Source organism: Microtus pennsylvanicus, chromosome 17 (genome assembly GCF_037038515.1).
Source record: "Microtus pennsylvanicus isolate mMicPen1 chromosome 17, mMicPen1.hap1, whole genome shotgun sequence".
Classification (NCBI taxonomy): Eukaryota; Metazoa; Chordata; class Mammalia; order Rodentia; family Cricetidae; genus Microtus; species Microtus pennsylvanicus.
The window spans coordinates 33831535-33848021 of NC_134595.1; the positions used below are offsets into that span (position 1 = coordinate 33831535).

The window sequence follows — 16487 nt, forward strand, 5'->3', positions numbered from 1 at the left end:
GCTACTAAACAAGCGTACACATCTTAAATTATAATAATAAGAAAACTCTTAAATCTCCTTTTTTAAAAAAATCTCAATTTTGAGTTACAAAATCAAAATTCTTACTGTCTATCTGTCTTTGTGGTACTGGTATTAGAGACTTAACTCAAAGTCTCATGCACGCTAAACAAGTGACCTATCACTGAGCTACATCATCGGTCCTTTTTCTTCAGTTTTTTGTTTTAATAGAGTGTCCCTAAGTTGCCCACTATGGCTGGCCTTGAAATGCAATTCTCCTTCTGCAGTCTCCTGGGTAGGTTGGGTTATAGGCCTATACCACCGGATCCAGACATAATGTCAAAATATCCGATTTAGAAATCAACTCAGTAACAGCTACATCTATTAGGTGGGGAGGGAGGGTCATCTGTAAAGTACTTATTCTGGAAGCACAGAGACCCAAGTCCAATCCTCATAAACCATAAAAATATCAATGTGAAGCACATTGGTAATTCCAGTGATACAGAGGCTAAGACAGGAGGATTCCGGGGGTTCACTAATTGGGTAAACTCCAGACCAAGAAGACCCTATCCCCCAAGAAAGAAACCTGAAATGGCTCTCCTGGGTTTTTTTTTCCCCCTTGGTTTTTCGAGACAGGGTTTCTCTGTAGCTCGGAGCCTGTCCTGGAAGTAGCTCTTGTAGCCCAGGCTGGCCTCGAACTCACAGAGATCCGCCTGCCTCTGTCTCCCGAGTGTTGGGATTAAAGGCGTGCGCCACCACCGCCAGGTGTGGTCCTCCTGCTTCTATACACACGTTTACATGCATACATGTGTGCATGCACACACACTCAGGCACATACATGTGTGCACATAAAAGATAAAGACTTAAGGTCTTTAGGTACATAAACTATAAAGTGGATGAAGCAGGTATACCATAGGAACAATCCCAACTTCATGGTGTGATAAACCGGTACCTAATGAAAGCTGAAAAGTAACTCATTACCAGCCATAGGCATCATTTCAGTAGTAATCACTGCCATCATCTAAAAAGACAGAGGACTGCAAAGCCTGCCTACACGGACAGTTTTACCATGACAACCTGGAAAAACTATGTGACCTCCATAACCTACAATCTGATGAACAAAATGGCTAAAACACACAAGAATTGAAATTAGTTTTCCCTAGGTTCATATCATTTCAAATAAAATGCCAGTGTTTGTCAAAATGCTCTTTAAATTTGACACACAGTATTACATCAAGCTGGCTTCTGTGAGACAGTAACAACAAAAGTTGGTTTTGTTATGGTCAGCCATATCATTACTTTGTCCTTGCTAAAGTGTTGCTATAATAACTATAACACTCTCAGGGCTGCCACTAAAAACATCTGGAAATTCCTACTTACAGACTGAACCCCATTCTGACCTACAACATAAGGTCTGTATCATGTCTTGGACAGAATCCTAGAAGACATACAAAGTCACAAACTACACCACCTCAAAATACCCAAAGTCGGAGGTAAAAATCTAGTATCATTCAAGAAACAAGGGGAATGAATGTAGGACACAAAATTCTGAACAATAAACAGCCTACGGAACTAAGTTCAGACTTACAGTAAGGTGTGAGCAGCTATGGCCCCCAAGACAACCTGGTCTGTCCAGCTTGTAGGGATGGACCTGAGAGGCCCAGCAAAACCAAACTGAATCTAGCTCCAATTTCTGTGACGAAATTATTTTCTACATTTACACTTTTCAATGTGAGCTTGGAAGATGGTGACCCTATGGTTGGCAGCTTTTCCACATTTCCCAGATAAAAACTACCACTGAGATCAAAGGGACCAAACTCTGTAGGGCCCTGAGACAGAAACTAGAAGCTGTTAAGCCTGCTAACTGCTTTCAAGGACTGCTAAATGCTTCAAGAACACTGGTTTTGTGTTGAGCTTTAAGTCTATTATAAATGCCCAATTTTTTTCCCTGTAAATGAGCAAAGCACTGGAACTTCTGGGAGTGGACTATTCAAGGCTTTGACTGGAGACAGACAGACTGCAGGACTATTCAAGGCTTTGAACAGAGGTAGACAGAGTTAGAGACCATCAGCCCTGCAGCCTCTGCTATGAAAACTGGCTAGACTGACCTCAAGGCAGCCCAGCTACTTTAGATACTTTATCTCTCTGAGAACATGCCAGCTGCCAGGGACACTACAGTTAAAGCCGTGGCTCTGGCTCCAGGAGGCCTTGCTCCAGTCACAACTGCTCCAGATAGCCTGCACTGGCCTTGGAAGGCACATTCCAGTCAAGGCAAGATTTCATAACTTGTAGATAACCTTGAAGCTATTCTCACTCAAGTTACTCCTCAGTAACTCAGCAAGAAGTAAGTAAGCATGCAATGTGGAACTTGTGACTGACTGGTCCCTATACAGGGCCTATGATTGCTGGAACTGGACACTACACTATGATTGGTGCAAACACATCTTTCATTTATTTACATGCTACATACATGCCCTCGCATACACACCCTCCCTACTATATAAACAGACTGTACAGCTGACTGTGAAATCAACTAAGAGGCATCTTTTGAGGTTTCTCCCAATGGTCTCTTCTTGTGACTTTTATAGTCGAAACATCAGGCTAAATTGACTGTACAAAGAGGAGATGGCATTGGTGAGAATGCAGAGAACTTAGAGAAAACAAACGAGGACTAAAACTCTGCAGGGAGCAGGGGCAGCTGAAATGACAGAGGACAATATTTAGATGACAAGAAGCAAAAACACAAGACTGTGAGACAATTGTAAAGATGAGAATTAGAATTCAAGAAACTGCCAGGCAGTGATAGCACACCTTTAATCCCAGCATCGAGGAGGCAGAAGCAGGTGGATCTCTGTGAGTTCGAAGTGCGCAGGACAGCTGGTGCTGTTACACAGAGAATCCTTGTCTCGAAAAAAAACTGAGGAAACCGCCTAGCTCTAAGGACTAAGAGTCAGTCCCTAGAAGCCACGGGCCCAGACTCTTAACACTGACCATCTGCTGCAGCTGTTGCTACTATCCACGCCCAGCTACTGCAATAAACTGTGGTTCCCTGGTTAGAGTGCAGCACCACTAACAGTCAGTGCTCACAACATTAACTCCTCAACTTGAGCATCTAGGACTGAAAGTTTCTGGCCCCCAGAGCTAGGAGGAGTAATAAGGAGAATAAGCCCCTATTCCTCAGGGTTCAGAGGGATAAGCCTGTTGTTAGTCCAGCCCATAGGCTCTTAGCTCTCAAGGGCCCAGAACCAACAACACTAACACAGCCACCCTTTGTCTACTCATATTCCTACCCACAGAGTCAGAAATAACCCAAACCAGCTCACTGCTAACACCATCACTCACAAGAGCCATCCCATGAATTCAGTGCTTAACAATGTCAGATATATTCAGAAAAATAGCAAAATCTAAGAAAAGCAAATAACTGAATAATTCCAAAAACAATGAAATACAACTATGACCCACTAGAATTCGTAATGTCTAGGGGAGACAAAATAAACCATGGCTTAGGTACTCAGGGAATTAAGCCAGTGTCTATGCAAATATATAAGCAGAGGGTCAGAACACAAGCTAGTTCCAGAAATTCATTATTATTTAAAACTTTCAAGTTGCAAGTATTCAACTTGTCACTGAAAAAAGATATGTCACTAAGATCTTGCTGCCTCTGGATGTATGTTAAATATAAAAGCTACAATAATACAGAGGCTTGGCACACAGGATGCAGATGTGAAGAAACCCAGAGATATAGTTCCTACAACAACTACAAGCTTGACAAACTACACACATGCAACTGACAGTACTGCAGATAAGGAGTAGCCCTCAACAAAGCCTAAAAATGATAAAGATAAAACTGCCTTCCTCCAGGGAGAGGGAAACTCTTTCTTTGAGAAATTAAAGACAGAGCAGAGCACTGAGGAAGATCTGCAGAAGTAATTAGTTAAGATGATGTCAAATAAGAGTGCGGCATACCCAAAGATTATTGCTTTGTAAAAAGGAAAAACTTGAACACAGACATACTCCCAGAGATAACATCATGTGAAGGGGTGAAGACAAACATTAGATGATGTGTCTAAAAGCCAAAGAATGTCAAAGATTGCCAGCAACCTCCTGAAGCTAGGAGAGGGAGATGGAACAGATGCTTCACAGCCTTCAGGAGTCAATTCTGCCAACACCTGGATGTCAGGCTTCTAGCTTCCAGAGCTTTGAACAGTAAATTTCTGTTGTGTAAGCCTTCAGTGGTACACTGGGCCTCCATATCCACAGGTTCTACCTTGGTGGATTCAACCAACACAGACTGAAAAAAAATCAAGAAAAATATGTTGAATATGCATAAACTTTTTCCTTGTCATTATCCCCTAAACAATATGATATAAGGATTTTGTTTGATAGTATAACTAACCTAGAGGTGGTTAGTTATATCCACCTCTAGTTAGTACATATCAAAGAGGATATGCACAGGTCACACACAAATACACTGTTCCATATAATGGACTTAAGCATCAGTAGAATCATCCAGGTTCCTGCAGCTACAGAAACTGAGACAGGGATGGAAAGGTGGCTCAGAAGTTAAGAACACTGTTGCTCTTGCAGAGTACCTGAGTTCAGTTCCCAGCACCCACATAGTGGCTCATAGCTATCCATAAGTCCAGTTCTAGAGGACCCATCACCCTCTTCTGACCTTCATGGACATCAAGCATGCAAGTGGTGAACATCATACACACAAGCAAACCCACACATACATAAATAATCTAGAATGGAAAAGAAAACAAGAGACAATTATGTTTTGTTGTAACTGTATCCTGTAGACCAGGAAATTAATCTACCACTGTTACCAGGCTCAGGAGATCCAGTGAAAACCTCTCTCTCAACGACTTCTCCAAAATGACAAGAAAATCTAAATATATAGGACTTAAAATAGTCTATAGCAAGGCCTCATTATTAAAAACAGACTAAAGTCTAAATAGTAAAAGAACTACTCTTTTGGATTAGCTTTTAAATAACCTTACCAATGGTCACTATAATATAATATAATATATAAGAAGATGCTTAAACAGACAATAAACAAATGCAAATTTTTGTGTATTGAAGGTGGTGCTTCAACAGATAAAAGATTTCTCACTTAATGATACTAAACAATAGCTATACAAGTGAGAAAAATGAATTTGATTTTTAGCTACTGCCCTACTTCCCACCAAACCTGATAGTGACCAGGAAGAAAAAGCAACAGATTTAACTGCAAAAGACTAAATTAGTTAAGTATTGAATACATGATCTACCATAAACAAATGCAAAGGCAAATATCTTGTTTCCTGTCTTAAACTATTCCAAAGCACAGAAGATGATGAAAAACTTGGGGCTGGGAAGATATTCTATCAATAAAATGTACATCACGCAAGCATGAGGACCTGAGTTCCAACCCCATGTGGGAAACAAAAAAAGCTAGATACAGCCGCATGCATGTTAACCCTAGTGGAGTGGCAGAGATGCAAAGACCCCCCAGAAGAGGGAGAGACCCTGCCTCAAATGATAAGGGAGAGTAGATGAAGAGATGGCTCTGCAGTAAAGAACACTGGCTCCTCTTCTGAAGGACCTAGGTTTGGTTCCCAGCACCCATGTGTGGGGGGAGGGAGTCACAAAACCATCTAGAACTCCAGTTATAGAAGATCTGACACCCTTTTCTAGCCTTCGCAGACACTGCACACACCCTACATAAACATACACTCAGACAAACAATTATCCATAAAAACTAAAACTAAAAAAACTCTTAAAAATACATATCTTTCAAAAATAGTAAGCATAGTATTTAATGGTATAATTCAATAGCATTATCACTAAAGTCAGAATGTGAGTTCTGGGATTAAAGGTGTACACCACCTCTGCCTGGAAAATTTTAAAACATTTTTAAATAACCTAAAAAATTGCAAATTCTGTTCTTGACCAAAAAGATTCAACATTAAAGAGAAACAGATCCTAAATCATTCACACCAAAAAAGTCAGTGTGCACAGTTCTGATCATGGCTTTAAAAAAAATAGCAACTGAAAAGTTCATACTGAAGATCAAATACAAGAAAAAAACTAATTAAAAAGTAGTTAAGTCTACTTTTCTTTTCTTGAATCAAGGGTACAATTTGCAAAACAAGGTGGCCTCAACCCAGGACAGTCCTCCAGCCTCAGCCCCCAAGTGCTGAGAACCACCACACATAATGAAACAAACATTCTCCAAAGGAAAAAGTATCTATACTGAGATGAACTATGTGGTCCAAGTATAAAGAAAATACAAAGTTCAGGTTACCTCACGAAGAAGAAGGAAGAAGTGGGATTAAGAGGAGAGGCACATAGCCTTCAATGGCAGTAATTTCTTAAAAGCAGTACCTGTACCTGGGTATTCTGTCTGCTATTATGGATACCTTACACATATTATTTTGTAATTTCTCAGTTATAAATCCGTAGCTTAAAACAAACAAGACTGTACATATAATGATAGTCATGGTCTTAATTCTAGACTCAGTCCTTCACTACCATGATGCCCTTCTAAGTAGCCACTTGCAGATCTGTGGGAACAGTGATGGGGGACAATAAGGGACAATGCACTCTCTGATCAAACACAAGCCAGTAATAATCACTTCAGATACCAGCAAGGATAATGCTTGCCTGAATATACCACAATAGGAAGATTTATAAAAGTGTTTAGAAGCACTGCATGAAGAATGTTGTGATTTTGACAGTAAAATGTTTTCCATTAATTATTTTTAACTGACCAAAATTCAGTGAAACCCAGTTGAAATCTCAGTTCTCAATTCTGAAATTAGAGTAAGTCTAATCCCACCCTTGCAATATCACTATCAGTTCTGCATGTGGTGGGCAGGTGGCTGTGCACTCACAGACAGCACCTCACATACTCCGCCCTACCAAGCCGGCCTGGGCATCCTTTCACTATCACAGTAGAAGGCCATACCATGGGGGCTGGAGAGATGTCTCTGTGGTTAAAAGAACTGGCTGCTCTTCCAGAGGACTCGTGTTCAATTCCCAGCACCCACAAGGCTGCAACTAGGATTCCACTCTTCTGGCACCTGAGGGCACTGCACACAGGTTGTACACAGACATATCAGCAGCAAAAACAACACACACATAAAAATTTTTTATTTGTTAATGAAAACACACAGTTACCCAATGACCAATGACTCTATAGTTGAAGCTGGATTCTAATTTCCTATGATAGTGGAATATTCTTTGAGTATAGTAAATTGACTGCTGAGATAATCAATAAATGAATTAGCATAAAGTATGCTGACTTCTTTGGAAGGAATTTTATGAAGCAGATTCAAGACTTCTCATACAATAAACAATTCAATCACACGCACTAATAAAGTAACTAAGTAACAGTAAGAAAACACGCTATCAATCAATCAATAAACCTGTGAATTAATTATGTGCAAGACTGTACTAAGTAATGAAGGCAAATTTTAAAAGAAGCCTGCCCTGAATCAGACTACAGTAGCTAAGGACATACAAAAGACTGTTTTGAAGCCAGACATCAAAAAAAAAAAAAAAAAAACTTCTACAATTCAATCCAACTTCCTTGTCATCTGCTTTCCATAGCCACACCCAGCCCAGCCAAATGCATTCCCGCTCTTCCAAGCCCATGCACTGCAGTACACATTCTCCTTGCCCCCCAGCCCCCCACCCACCGCTGACCCCTCAGATGCTTCTCTTACACTACAGGTCTGAAAAACTTCCTAACTTCCAAAGTGTATCCCAAATGCTTCCTACATCCTTGCAAGTCTTTTATAAACAGCATGAGCCTGTATGTGCTTTCCAATTTCCTGCTCTAGCTCCTGTTATATTTCTAGACTTATCTGTCTTGCTAGAGTCAAGACATACAACTAAAAGACCTAAATTGAAAACTGAACCATTAGCTATCTGACCTTGACCAAATCAAACTACCCAATTTTCTTAGGCTTCAGTTCCTGAATATACAAAATAAGGAAATCATCACCCAGTGAATACTCCTTACTTAAATAATAGCGGTGTGGGTTTAGGGGAGGGAAGTGCCTCAGAATGACAACAAAGGCATGGAAATTGTAGCTATTAGAACTACATTCTATACCCTTAATGAGCCAGAGGAAAAGCTAACATATTAAGAAAACACAAGAAAAATATTCAAGGTCAATGAAAGGCATAACCAAAGTGCAACCAAAAAGAAACAGATATCATGAATACTTTCGCAAAAAAGAAAAAAAAAAACACCTTCCCACACTATACCATATATAAACACTAATAAATACGAATAACAGTAGGAAAAATACCAATTGTATACAACCTGTAACAGAAAACTGAAGAAAAGGGACCATTTCCCAACTCACCAGAGCTCCCCACATTACTGGCCAAAAATAAATAAATAAATAAATAAAACAAAAACAAAAATAGATTTGAAAAAACCTCTTTCACCTGGCTCTGTGAATAAAGCCCAAAGACTAGAAAGAAAAGCTATGTATTTATGAGCGGACAGCATTGAACTGAGTGAGTGATGGGAGGACAGATATAGGCTTGTGCAACATTCACTTAAAATATCAAAGTGGCCAAAACTATGACAATGGAGACTAGAGCGGTGGTTGCCAACAGCAGGCAAGAAGAGAATCTGTTACATTTCGCCCAGCAATTACCACCACTGAACTATACACTTAAAAATGACTAGGACTAGGGCTGGAGAGATGGCTCAGTGGTTAAGAGCATTGCCTGCTCTTCCAAAGGTCCTGAGTTCAATTCCCAGCAACCACATGGTGGCTCATAACCATCTGTAAAGAGGTCTGGCACCCTCTTCTGGCCTTCAGGCATACAGACAGAATATTGTATACATAATAAATAAATAAATATTTAAAAAAAAAATGACTAGGACTAGCCAGGTAGTTGTGGCCCACTCTGGAGGCAGCGGCAGGCAGACCTCTTTGAGTTCGAGGCCAGTCTGGTCTACAGAGCAAATTCCAGGACAGGCTCCGAAGTTACAGAAAAACCCTGTCTCGAGGAGGGGGGTCTGGAGGGGACGACTAGGACTGTGTGGATGGATGCAAGCACTTAAAGGCCAGGAAGTCAGCCTTTGGTGTTAATTCCTCAGACGCTGGCTGCCTTGGTTCTCATTTGAGAGGGGTTGGTTGTTTTGTTTTGTTCTGAGATAGCCTCTCTCTGGGGCCTGGGGCTCACAGATTAGGTTTGACCTGCAAGCAGCCAGGATCCTTCTGTCTCCTCAGCACTATTGTTACAAGCACATGTCACCAGGTCTGCTTTTTACGTGGGTGCTGGGGATATAGAACCCAGGTCCAGTGTGCTGCAAACACTTTACCAACTAAGCTAATTCTTCCAGCCTGACAATAAGTTTCATATTATGTGATTTGCTACTTTTTTTAAAGGAGTTTCAAAAAAAAAAAGACACGAAAACTGGTTCCCAAGCAGTAGTACTGATTTAAAAATATTTCAAATCATCTGGCCCCAATGGCCTATTTTAATCCCTAAAATAAAGTAAAAATGGAGTACATCTTTCTAGTGGGACATAGAAGCTTCTCCAACTAATACAGCATGAGGGAGGGGCAATGGCTCAGCAGGTAAATGCACTTGCCACAAAGCCTGAAGACCTGAGTCAACCCGAGTCAACCCACAGGACCCATTTGGTAGGAGGAGAGACTCCCACCTGTTGCTCAGAGACCTCCACACACACACACACACACAAAACAAAACAAAAAACTTGAATTTAGATTTTTTTTTAATCAAACTTTACAAAATGAAGCACAGGGAGCAAGTTAAAAAAGAAGGGCTGAGTACACAATTCATGCTCACTGGTGGCAGAAACACAAGCAGACTATTCAGACACAAACAGACTGTGTCATCCCCACCCGACACACAGCCTAAGTTCCTAAGTAAGACCTTCATAGAGGCTTCTCTTTATTCAAAGCACAAAGAAAAATTCAGCTTGCCTACAAGGCCCAGCACAATCTGGCCCCACTCCACTTCTCCAGCTCTCTTTCCTACCAGATTATTCCACAAGCCTGCACGTCCCTCCTTGTGTCCCCTTCCTCTCCTCTCTGTCATCACAGGGTCTCTGCTCTGCTAGCCAATCTCCCTGAAGCACTTCTTTCCTATGCATCCTGAATATCTCCATTCATAAGTTTCATTTGTAACTCTCTGAACACATCACAACTGCATCTTAACATCTGTGTGGTTACTGGATTATCATCTGCTGAAAACGGGGATCATGCCTGCATTTATTCTCAACTCCACAGTCAAGCAGTGAGCAGTACCAGGTGGACACTCCAGTATCTGCTTAATAACTAGATTAAACAATATAATATCTACAAGAAGACAAAAAAAATATCCAAAATGGTCTTAAGAGTTTATCCGCCTTCATAATTGTATCTTTGGTGGCTCTGCAAAGCAATAGCTTAAAATCCTTATCTGAACTGCTAACGTCCTTCTACAGCTTAAGTCAACTGCTAAGCATCAAAGACTGATAAGATAACCATACACACACACACACACACGGACACACATACACAGACACACATGGGCACACCACAGATAAAACATAATTGGTTGCTAAGTAACCATTGTTTCTGTTGTCTCCTGACGCAGTGCCTACTACATATGAAATACTCAAGAATATCAGTCAAATAAAGAACAAAACTTCACAAGACTCTTAAGTACCTCTTAAACAGTAACTTACTTAAACTGCTGTGTTTTGCATAAATATAAGACCCACTGCAGAAGCAGAGGCTCTCTATGGGGCAAAGCACCTGTTCTAGATCTCAAACGGGGAAAAACACCAGAGATTTGTGCGTGGTGTGTTTTGAAAGAAATGGATCAGAATCAAATGACTTTAGAATTTTAAATATGAACTAAAGAATACCATATGGAAATGTTTCCCAAACCCTAAGGAATATAAAAACTTATTTAGTTCGTTCAGTCCCTCCGATATCTATAAATCAAAGCATATCTATAATCTGGAGGCAAATCAACTATTATTTCATCCATAAACATATCCCTGAAAACCACCAGTGCTTTCTCTGCCCTCTAACCTACTAGACAGCACTTAACGCGTACCACATAGATTGTAGTTAGCCAGTATCATCTCACTGCTTTTCCAGCGGGGCAATGCGGACAATCTTGATGTCTTCTCAAAGTCATTGCAAGCGCATTAACGCTACTGGTGCTTAATACTAAGTGAAATGAAATGATAGTTTTGAATAGTGGATCTTAGTAAGTTCCTGCATTTTATCCCTAAATAATTCCACAAACTGTGCACACTTCTGTTTTCACCCATCATCGTTATATTAAATGCAATCAGTAGTTACCAACATCTCAAGTTTCCTTAGGACCACTTGTCCTGACACAAAGGAGGTTTTCAGCGCCACTGCATCTTCCGAAGGGGACACCAGAGCTATGTTGGTTAACACCTGCCCCCACTTCAACTTAGTAAATTTTACTTGAAATTTTTCTCAAGATGAGTCAAGTCCCTTCAGTATAAAAAGGTTCCTCCTGTATAAAACTGGAAGCAACAACATCTACGACACGATATACTAACCACAACTCATTCATAACTGGAAAGCTAACTCCCGGGGAAACCGTGGGTTCAGAGTGTGCAATGAAATGAGTCTCTACGGCCCGGGGAATGGATAAAGTGCATCACTTTGGAAAGCTCGGGCGATCGGCAAGCGCGGCGGCTCAGCACGAGGCGCCGCAAGCCTGTCAGGCTCCATCGAGACCCACGAGAACACAGTCCCCAGGTGACCCGAGGCTAGGGAAGCTTCGCCTTCCCAGCCACCGGCTCCAATACCATCTCCCTCCTCACGCACCCAACTGCGCTACAAAAGGAAAGACCCGCGGGCCGTGAGGGGCCCGAGGCCAGGCCGGAGCCGTCGTGCGGCGACCAAAGGAGCCGGAGTCGGGCGCCCCGTGAGGCGAGGACGCACGGCCCGGGCCGCGAAGCGCGGCGCTGCGGGAAGGCCAGGCCCGGCGGCCGGGGCGTGCGCAGGGGGAGGGGGCAAGAGCCTCACCGTCGCTCCCCGGAGGCCGGCGCCGGCGCCGTCGCGGACCCGCAGTTGCTAGGGAGAATGCGCTTCCGGGTCACGAGCGAGCGTTCCAGTGAACGACGGTGGCCGGGTGGGGCCAAGAGCGAAGCGCAGGGCGAGTGGGCGGTGGAGGCGGTGGTCCCTGCGGCAGCGCCAGGAGATTAAGCGAGGGGCGTGGATCACTCCGCGTGGGCAGCTTCCGACTGGGAGACGACAACCGAGCCGCCTTTCTGCCCGGGGTTCCTCTGGCAGGATCTGGGTCCTGAAACCCCCAACTTAGCCAGTGTCACATTGCAGGTGCTACCAGGCTTAAGGATGCTCTGGGCTTCCTCTCCTCGCTGGTGGAACAACGCTAGCGCCTTCCTTGTTACCCTCTCTTACTCATCCGTCCATTGTCTCATCACTCCGTCACTGGGCATCTGTTCAGGGATAAGTGCATTGTTGGCACGTGGGGTAGAGAGCTGTATAACACGGGCAAGTCTGTACCCCAGAATGTGCAGGCTGGTGACCAAAGAGGTGACAGTGTCTAACTCGCTGACATGAGTGAAGAAGCTGTGAAGCCTGCGTGAGAACGGCCTGCCTAGGCACAAGCAGGGAAGAGCATAGAGGCCTCAACCAAGCGGAGGGGGAGGGAAGTGTTTCAAACCGTGAGACGCAAAGTGGTGTCAAGCCCGCCCAAAGGCAGCGCGGCCTGACCAGAGAAGTGTGTCAAGAATTGCTAAAAGATAGGGATGGAGTCTAGACCAGGACGACTCTGTGAACCAAAGAGGAGGAACACCCAAGGAGCGTCCAGGGAAACATGAGGACATATGTCAGTGAGGGACTGGTCACTCGTCAACATCTGTGGAGATCATGTGTCCAGTGGTGCCCATAAAGTAATCAAAACTCAAGAATACAGTGCCAAAGAAGAAGGTGCTGGAATGGGGCTCACTTCTGGTGAAGGAGGCAGTTACATTATTCTACATGTTAAATAAAAAAAAAAAGCAGATATAGCTAACTTCCAGATTTCTTAATGCTTTAAAAAGCATGGCATAACTTACATGTGTGTTTAAGGAATGAATCCGAGGATCCTTTGTTTTGTTTGGGGTTTTTTATTATTTTTATTTTTTAGCTTTCTCTCATATCCTTCCAGAACCCTCAGCCAAACTTCCATGTAAGCAAAACTTGTCTATTCAAACTTCAGAGAGTAGATAGCAGGGATTTGAGGGTTCAGTGAATAGGAAGCAGGCTAGTGAATGAGAAAACCCAGAAGAGACAGAGAACAAAGGGTTGAAACAATAAAATATGGGATGGGAGGGGGCCAGAAATGGAAAGTGAGGCTAAGAAAACCAAAACTAAACTCAAGAACAGAATTTTGAGGACACAAACTAAGAAAGGGGAGCCAAGATCATTAGATCGTCCAAGACCTCAATTTGACTGAGCATGTGGCAGAAAGTGTGGTAACTGGTGTAAAGGTCACAGGGCGGTATGATGGGCATTCTACCATGACCTCTGAGTGGAGTAAGCGTGGCTTCCTCATGTGAGCTGAAGGAAGACCACAACAGACTTTGGAGCGGACCTGGGCTAAGAGGCTTGCTCCACACCCCTAGGTCCAGCTCATGTACCTTCCTCAAGAATGTAAACTCTTCTGAAGGACTTAGAAATAATGGCTTTCTCTGGAAACCTATACATTTATTCCTGATTGATTTAACCAGCTGTCTATGAAAGTAAATCAATTAATTTTTTAAATGCATGATTGAAAAATATAGGCACCCATAAGGTACGGTCAAGAGGGCTGTCTTAATCCATTCTGACTTCTGTGACTGAATGCCATAGACTGAGTAGTCTATGAGCAGACTTCCCTAGAGACTGGGAAATACGGAATCAGGCACCGACCTCTTCAGTGTTTGATGTAGACCCACTTCCTGACTTAGAGTCAGCAATCTGCTCAATGTGTCCCCACAAGGCAGAAAAGACAAGGGAGTTCTCTAAAGTCTATTACAAGGAGACTATCCCATCCATGAAGACTTTGGTGCCCATGACCTAATCACCTACCAATGACTCTACCTCCTAATACTATCCCACAAGGTATTGGGAAGGTGGGGAAGGAAACAGACATTAATTCTACAGCAAAGCCCTAGGACCAAGTCAAGACCAGTAAGTTGTTATGGTTTAGTAAAAAGTAAGCTACATCGGTTGTTTGGTGAATAAAAGGTGTAGGCCAACTTATGATCTAGAAATGAGAAGGCCAAAATACATGAGTTGATGAAGTCTGATCTGCATATACCTTGTGGTGTATTCTATTGAGTCAGGAAATGCACTGAGCTCCATTTAGTTGGGTTTCTGTGGAATGCCAGCGGTGTCCTAAGAGATGGGAACTTAGCGTTATTAGGAAAGGCCTTTTTATTCTGCACTTCGACATGATAAGCTTCATCTATATTTGGTCTCTGGATGACTGATGGCCCATTAATGATGCAAAAATGCTTTGAGAAATGTGTCCCAAGACCCAGCACAAGAACAGACCCACAACTGCCAGACCCTTCTGGAACATGAAAAGTGCCACCTACAGGCTCTGAAAGCACACAATTTGACTTTAGGAGCATTGTATCTACATCTAAGTCAGTCTTGTCTGCTGTAGCAAAGGACCACAGGGACCTTAAGCAACAGAATTTATACAGTTCCCAAAGTTGCAGTCTCTAAGATCAAGGCATTGGCAGATGGTTTGATCAGGACTGACTTCCTGTTTCTTGTCTTGTCCTGATCAGACAGGAAAAGAGCTAATTAACTTTCTAGCGTCTCGTAAAAATACCAATCCCATTCTTGAAGACTTCGCCCTTATGACCCAATCACCTTCCAAAGGCCCCACCTCCTGCTATACTGGAACTGATTTTCAGAATATGAATTTGAAAGGGCATAAACCTGCAACCCCCAAACCTGCTATTTATCCCTAACTCACAGGTGAGTTACAGAATCCAGAGAGCTGCTGTTGTCCCAGGACTTTCCAGGCCGAGTTCCTCTTGATTCCTAAGCACCGCTTCCTCTGTCCAGAACTCTGTGCTAACATCCACCCAGGCCTAGAGGGTCCCTGACTGTATGTGCCCTGCCACCACATTCTTAGACAGTCTGCCATCAGGTGGTCCTGGAAGTTGTCTCTTTCTCCTTGCCCAATTCTGTTGCCATCAAAGACAGTGGAAAGAGTAGTTACTAAGCAACTTGGGATCAATTAAAAAAAAAAGTGTTGCAACCTCAAAGATGAACCCAGGTGATAAAGGCAGGGTGTGCGTATGAATGTGTGGGAGTAAGTGTGTGAAAAACAGTGCAGTGACCAAAGCAAACACCACCGGAGCTTCAAGGAGATAAAGCAGAGTAAGCCCGTACGGCAGCGTGAGTCAGCCGTGCGGATGCTGACCTCATCACACGGGAAGTAAAGGATCATGAAAGGAGCATGAAACAGGGAGAAACTGAAAACATTCCAAGGAGAAAGGGAGAGCGGTGCTTGCTGGCCAGGAGGGATTTGGGGAGACTTCAGATCCTGAAGACCATATATGTGGGCTGAGAGCCCAGGCGAGGTCCTGCGGGTGAGCAGTGGGAAGATGTGAAGTCTCAACGTCTCACCGCCTGGTCCAGTGTCCTCACAGCAGCACCAGACCCACCCGGACCACTGTCTCCAACGGGAGGTCTCACTCCGTTCTGGCTTTGTTCTCAGTTTACTTTAAATTTAGATTATTGCCAGGCGGTGGGCGGTGGTGGTGCACACCTTTAATCCCAGCACTGGGGAGACAGAGGCAGGCGGATCTCTGTGAGTTCGAGACCAGCCTGGTCTACAAGAGCTAGTTCCAGGACAGGCTCCAAAACCACAGAGAAACCCTGTCTCAAAAAACCAAAAATAAATAAATAAATAAATAAATTTAGATTATTGTTTCTTTCTAGTGTTGGGTTTCTCTTTCCCTTAACTTTTAGAATACAAATCCTACTAAAACACTCCTTTCTTTAAAGAAATTCTCAAGTCTTATTTCTTTACTATCAGGTTCTTTTTTTATTTTATCATTCCCATTTAAAATTTTGCCAGAGAGCTGGCTCAGAAGTTAAGAGCGCTGGTTGCTCTTCCAGAGGACCCAACTTCTTAGCACTCAGGGTGTGTCTCACAACTGTCTGTAGCTCCATTTCCATGTGGATCTGACGCCCTCTTCTGACCTCTATGGATACTGCATACACATGGTGAGACATACATGCAGGCAATATACCCAACACATAAGATAAAAATAAAATAAAAAGCTAATAAATATAATATCCATCTTCTAACTATTTAACTACCAACTTGTCATATTTTTAATTTTTGAAGTGTGTGTGTGTATGTGTGTGGTGTGTAAGAAGAAAGTTTCAGGAGTTGGTTCTCTCCTTGTTGAAACAAGTTCTCTTATTTTTGAATGATGCTTCACACTCTAGGCCAGCTCACCT

At 42.9% G+C, this 16487-nt stretch overlaps 1 protein-coding gene across 4 annotated transcripts in view; it reads right to left on the reverse strand.

The window, feature by feature from the left end:
- The window catches only part of Dis3l2 (DIS3 like 3'-5' exoribonuclease 2), a 328490-nt gene extending 316086 nt beyond the window's left edge, over window positions 1-12404 (reverse strand). For 2 of the 4 annotated variants that reach the window (XM_075951634.1, XM_075951631.1), the window contains exon 1: window positions 12036-12097. The gene's annotated coding sequence lies outside the window, so the exon portion shown is untranslated. Of the gene's footprint in view, window positions 1-12035 lie in introns of all 4 variants that reach the window. The other 2 variants (XM_075951632.1, XM_075951630.1) reach the window with 2 other exon arrangements.
- Between the last annotated feature and the right edge of the window lie 4083 nt (window positions 12405-16487).